General features: G+C 32.3%; 1 long non-coding RNA gene across 1 annotated transcript; it reads right to left on the bottom strand.

The window, feature by feature from the left end:
* Positions 1 to 225: 225 nt before the first annotated feature.
* On the bottom strand, positions 226 to 4890 carry LOC111615747. The gene is made up of 3 exons (XR_002755129.1): positions 4539 to 4890; positions 4358 to 4471; positions 226 to 262 (listed from the first exon to the last, which is right to left on the bottom strand). It is a non-coding gene; the product is annotated as an uncharacterized LOC111615747 (long non-coding RNA).
* Positions 4891 to 6962: the final 2072 nt, after the last annotated feature.

A 6962-nucleotide genomic window follows, 5' to 3' on the forward strand; every position in this document is an offset into this window, starting at 1 on the left:
GGAAGCTGTCATGTTAGTTTGTTGAATACTCAACAGTCATTCAGGTTGTTGAGAACATTGAGCTCGACGGTGAAACAGTGCTGACATCACTAGTCTCAATGTAGAACTCAACGGTCCATTTAGAAACGTTCTCTTACCATTGAATATAGAAACATACGGAATATCTATTTTACAAGAATTTTTTAGCTTAATATATTGTGTAGCAATGTGGAAGTATAAACTTACTCTTTAATATATTTAATTGTCTCTTCACTGTCTGCTCCTAATAATAATTTTATTATTATTAATAATTAATCATAATATTAATATAGTAGAAGTTTAATCTGGCACCCTATAATCCAGAATGTGAGGCAATCTGGCTCACTCTGAAAAGTAGTTAATAATCTGAAATTGTCTGATCATCATCCAGCATGGTTTTCTGTAAATCTGAATTTATTTGCACATGTATATTAAGTTTTATGGGTGGAAATTGAGGTGAAGATGGATGTGGCTGTGCACACTACTACATATCAGTCATCTATGGGATCAGCAGCAATGTGATAAAGAGAAATAACTCATTACAGCATCTTGTTTCTGTGGGTTTGATACCTTCACTGATGTTTTTCTGTGGCTAATAAATGTTTATGCTACAATCATTAAAGTTGGTGCAAACATCTTTTAGGAACAGACTTGAAATCATCACCTGATGTTCACAATTTTTGACAAGAATTCATCTTCCTTAATTAATTAATTAAGTCTGCATGGCAGTGTCTATGAAAGGAACTTCCCTCCAAACTCATGCCAGTTCTTTGGGAGTCTCTGCAGTTTCTCACAGGTTGTTCTCAAGTTGCTTACTAGCCATCATTCATTCAATAAAGTTGTAAATAGAATTGATAAGTTAATTTCTTTAATTAAAGCCAACTTCTATGTAACTTACTTTTGTCTCTAGATCAAATTTTCAGCACTATTGTCCATTTACATAGACTCCAGCTTCTTGGTGGCGATGTGAGAATTTATGCAATGTATACATCAATCATGCAAAGAGAATAGAACAAAAACAGGAAAAGTGGCAAAGGCACAAAAAGAGAATGTTCTGTACATTTTCTTTTCATCCCATTAACTAGTGTAACAAAGAAAACGAAAATAATCAGATAACTGGAAAAAGGTGTCTGTCAGCAGAAAATTATGAATGATTTTAGCATTCAGTTGTCAACAATCTGACAAATTAGAAAGCCTGTTGTCATTTGTAGCCAAATATGAAGCATCTAAACTTTTGAAAGAAAGGCTGCATCTAAGATAACAAAAAATGGCTGAATTAGATGTAGCTTTGTAAAACTGGTTTAATGCAAAATGCTATGAAAGAGTAACAATTACTAGCCCTGTGGTGATTGAAAAATCAAAACACTTTCATGCAAAAATAAATATTACTGAGGTATGTTCTTTCTCTGATGGTTGGCTTTAAAGATTTAAACTGACATAGCATTTGAAAACTGAATATTGTGGAGAACGAAAGTTTGCTGATCATATTGCTGCAGAAAAATATATTACAGTGTTTTGGAGTTGGTAGAAGCAGTGATTTGTCTCTCAGGTAACAGTGCCAACAAAACTGGGATGTTGGAATGTTGTCTTTTGATTGCTACCTTAGTTGGAAATGACAAGAAAGCTGCTAACAGATTAAGAACAGAACTAGTGTTTGTGCATGTAAAAACACTTTTAGCATGCATGGAATCAAAATTCTAGTTATAGTAAAGTCCAAGAAGTTATGGGCATTTAAAAACTTGACAAGCTTGTCAGTATACTTATGAAATATTTTGGATGACCTCTGTAATTGCCAGGAACTGGTTTTTTTCATGTTTGTGTTATGAAGTGGAATTTTGAAAAAAGAGGACTTTCCCAAGACAACAAAGTCATTCTTGTGGCCAAAAGTTGCAAAGCACATCCCCTCACTTGCAGAAACATTGTTGTATCATCATCTGGCAGATATTGTCATTGATCCAACCAACAGATTAGTGAGTGAGTACCATTTTTAAATAAACTACAGAGGGACTTTTATTTGAAAGTTGGTTACCTGTGATTGCAATATCATTGAATTTCAATCTGCATACAATGTTAAAATTAGTGTATACTGCTTGCACTAAAGTGGAACAGTGAGTTGTTCTGAAAAAGTTACAATAGACACTTTATGCATAACTTTATGATAAGAAGTTCTATATCAAGCAAAGAGAGAAAGTGCACTTCTCAAATGTTTCAAGAAAATCAAACTTAAAAATCCTGAGAAACTTAAGAGTAAATTTTGTAGAACCTTGAATACCATATTGTTTGGAAGTAGTACAGTGGGTGATTGGTTAACGAACAGATCAGATAACGAACAAATTGGATAATGAACACTTTCACGAAAGATTTTTATGTTCGGACAACGAACACCCACAGAACAAACACAAGAAGAAGAGACATAAAATAATGAATACCGATTGGTGTTCCCTTGTTTTCCGGCAACAATTCAAAACTTTTCGGAGTGCGGGAGACGTCAACATCGACGCTCAAGCCGGTATATACCGATCGGATAGTATTCCTCTGAACTTTGAAACTCTCCCTTGTAATTCCAGCCTTTTATTTTTCTGACAAAACAATTCTTATATGTATTCGCGAGACTGTCGGGTAGGCACTCATTAAGTTTTGCGTCTGTTTTTCTTTTCGAAAGTTGAAAGTATAATAGCAAAGGTAGAGAGTGGGCAGATGTTGTCTGATGTTGCTGGGCAGTATGGCTTGAACAGGGCTACAGTAGGTCACAGTTCAATCTTATCTAAGAAAGATACTATATAATCAAGAAGATCCAAGCAGCTAAAAGAGTAACAAAAATCACGCCTGAGAAATAAAGAACATTGAAAAGTTCATAATGGAACCTGAAATGGATCTGACGACAGAAGAACGCCAAAAACTCTTGAATGAAGAACACCAAGAAACTCGGCAAGATATGTTTTCTTTTGAAAAAGAGGATTAATGCCGATATCTGTTATTAAAGATCCTTTGAAGAAGTGGGAGGATGTCAGAACAACGGTCTTAGAATGGCATCCAAACCAGGTTGAGGCTTGGGGATTTCTACAATTGCAATCTTATTAATTACTTATGAAAAATCCTGAAGAAGAGAGAAAAGCAATCGACATTAGACAGATTCTTTAACCCTTTCAAACAGAAAAAACATGACTAATAAAAACGCAAGACTGTGTATATATGTATTTTTATTATTACATATAAATAAACATAGTAAGAAAGTATATATTTTTTATTTTTGGGGGGTCTCCAGAACGAATTGATTAAATTCCCATTAAAACCTATGGTAAATAGATAATCGGTTAACGAACAATTTGGATAGCGAACAAAGTCTTGGAACAGATTTTGTTCGTTAACCGATCACCCACTGTATATCTTATCGATATTTGTGAGCTTGCTTTGTTTGCCTGTCAATGAATGAGTTTTTATTTTGAAACCAATATAATTTTTACATAAATAATTGTAAATTTTATTTGGATTAAGCAATAAAAAATTTTTTTAAATTATTAGTATTAAGTAAGTCAATATTATGATTTACTGACACATAGAAGAATTCATCTTTCAATGATATTTCTCTGGTTTCTTATTGTTTATAGGTACAGTACATTATTTTTTCATAATTAATATAGCAAGCAGACAGTTAAAAGAAAGTTATAACATAAGAGTAATAAAATCATAAACTACAAAATTAGAGTTTATTTTTAAAACTTGAATAATTACTTAATTTATTTTAACAGAGAATGATTCTGGGAGCAGATTTTCAAGGAAGACAAGAAAAATACATTTTTGATAGAAAATGAATGGACATAGTCCATGATGTTTACAGTTATTTTATATAAAAATTATTATTTTCAAATAAAAGTTTATTCGACAGGCAAACAGCAATCTCACAAATATGAGTAAGCTACATTCTTTGATGAAGGATTCTGCAAAACTTACTCATTTGGAATTAAAATTTTTGATTTTCTTGAATATGTTACAATTTTGTCCTTTTCTGAATAAATATTACAGTATATACATATGAGTCATTGTGAATGTTGAGTTTGTGCAGTAATGTGTTCATTGAAATGTTTTAGCAGGTTTTTCAATCTTAGCACAGTATAGTCAGAAAGAGCTTGCATAAACAAGTTGGATGCACACAGCAGTGTGTGCTGTTACAAAATGCATAGCAATATCTGCAATGTTCAGATTGTATATAACTTATCAAATTTTGCAAAAGTACAAAACCATCCAGTGATCTGGCATTTTCAATAATCCAGCACCGCTGTGATTCTGTGGATGCCAGAAAAAGACTTCTACTATAATATGAATATATATGAAACAATACCATTAACAGCCAAATTTTGATAATCTCTATGATTACATAAATTGTGTTCCCTTAATCTAAAATACAAAGAATCTGTATATCCTTGAAGTGTAGGCCAAGAGAGATTCTTATAACCTGAAAATAAATAACAACAACATAAATTTATGTTCTGATTATTATCTTGTTTAAATAAAATGTTTACCTGTTGCAAATGATGTTTCAGGCCAGTCAAGTTCATTTCCAAGAATGAATTCAAGATGTGTAAAATATTTCTAAAATCAAATGAAAGGTTTGTAGATAGTATGAATAATCAGAAAAATTATCTAGGCTTACCCAAAAATTTATGGTTTTGAAGAAATGAGGAGGATTGTTTCTTCCTATCAGTTCAATCCAAAAACAAAAACATTTTTACTCTAAAAATCATGAAATCGTACTTGATTTAGATATTTTTGTTGGAAGATAACACAATTTCATAATTTCACACAATGAATTTGTTACTTTCATTGCAAATAAATTCAGCAGTATTAGCTTGTATGTGACTTTGCTATGAAATCACATTTTGTAAAACAAGATTTTAACTATATTGTGTTTCAAAGGATTTGGTAGATTGAGATGATAAATTTCCAGAAATGTTTAAACAGTAAATTTATATTATGAAATAACATTTCTAGTTCATAACGTAAATTGAGATTAAATTGATTAGCCCAATTAAGTATGGCTATAATGAGTTTATTATAGCTGTACTTATTTGGGCTAATCAATTTAAGTAAATTTATATTTATTTCTATTGTGTTTGTTGTCTAGGAAGATTCTTGTTGGAGTTTAGGAAGATAAAAACATTTTTTTTATCAAATACTTTGAAAAGTGAGAGGTGTTTGAGTTGTAAACTCATTTTATTTACAGTGATATGATATCTTCAAAATAAACTTTCTGTGAATTAATAAAATTTTTTTACTTATGGAACATTACAATATATTACCTGAATTTAGTATTTCAAAGATTAATTATTGATATTTTATATATCTGCTCAAGATGTAATTTTACAGAATTTTAAAAAGAATTTATTTTTAAGTTTAGAAATAATATTTTTTACCTTATATTGTGAAAGTCTATCTGCAATTTTTATCCTAAAAAGCTTTAGTTTTTGCTTATACTACTATGTAATATAATAATAATAATAACAATAACATTCTCTTTAGGTGTCAACACACACTACACAAAAGCCTAGGAACATTACAACTGAATAGAAACATACATCTCATTGCAAAAGGCCACTATATTGAATACATGTCATATTGTTAGGAAATTCCTGAATACAGACACACACTGACACACTTATTTAACTTTTGATTTGTTTTGGTTGCTATAATGAAGTGGTTCTCCAAAGGAGTGTGATGTGCAAATTTCATAACATTGTTGCCCGTAGAAGAATTGACTGGCTGGCCCCTGTTTTCATATGGAGAACAATAGGATCCCTAAGACAGCCATGAAATGGGTTTCCCTGGTGCCAAATGACCATGAGGACACCCCAGGAATACTTGGCATAGAACTTTTCTTCAAGATTTGAAGATGCTCAATATGACATAGGAAGAAGCTGAAGTCCTTACCCATGATTGAAATCAGTATGCTACTACTAGGACATTCCCTGGTAATGCTCCATGCAGGGCCAGGAATGTACTTGACAGTACATAATCAATAAAAATGAATGAAAAAAAAAATACTACTAGGACACTTAGCATTAGAGGAACTACTACTACTAATTTGGTTGCTATGCCTTGACTCTGGTCTGGCATAGTACACAGCAACCAGTGTCAACTGAGTATAACTCACTAAACCCAATGTAATAATAATAATTACATTCATAAGCATAAATGGTGGAAGAGAACAATGGTCTAAGCAAAAAATATAAGTGAGCTCTTCCAATATCTACAAATAATGTTTATCAACTTTTTTTATATTGTCAAATATAAAAAAAAATTTTTTTTAGTTCATAATTTTTTTAATAAAACCATTTCAACTAAACGCTGTTATCTACACTCCTCAAAAGTGAAATTGCAACACCACGAAGGAATGTGCTTATCCACATGAACGTTGCATGACCAGTATAGGTGACAGAGATATGGAAATGATTAAATTTACATATGCATCAGGGCGTTTGGTATCTAGTTTCGGATTATTAAGACCAGCAACTGGCTCAGGCCCTAAATGCTATCAGCAATGGTTTGTGACAGCCAAACTTTTGAAGAAATATAGAAAATGCCTCAGAGACAACAGCAATACCACATGAAAATGCCTCAGAGCAAGCTGAATACCACCAATTAATGGCTGGGAAATGAGACAATATCCTGGAGTTGTGCGACCTTAGTTTGTTGATGCATGCACTTGTTATATGTATTGGGCACAACATGAGTACCAATCAGCACTGTATGACAATGGACAGAGGGACAGACTGTCAGATTCACTGAATGGTCCATTGGGACCCATTCACCATGGTATATGGTATCCAATGCTGCCTGCTGTCATGAACAGATGTATTTGTGTCCACCCAAACCATTTGAATCATGTTGCATGAAGCCGAGCTTCAAACAAGGCAACCAATAATGGGGTTACCACTACTTGCTTGACA

The sequence above is a fragment of the Centruroides sculpturatus genome, unplaced genomic scaffold (genome assembly GCF_000671375.1).
Source record: "Centruroides sculpturatus isolate CEXI.00-Female unplaced genomic scaffold, Cexi_2.0 scaffold2630, whole genome shotgun sequence".
NCBI classification, from domain to species: Eukaryota; Metazoa; Arthropoda; class Arachnida; order Scorpiones; family Buthidae; genus Centruroides; species Centruroides sculpturatus.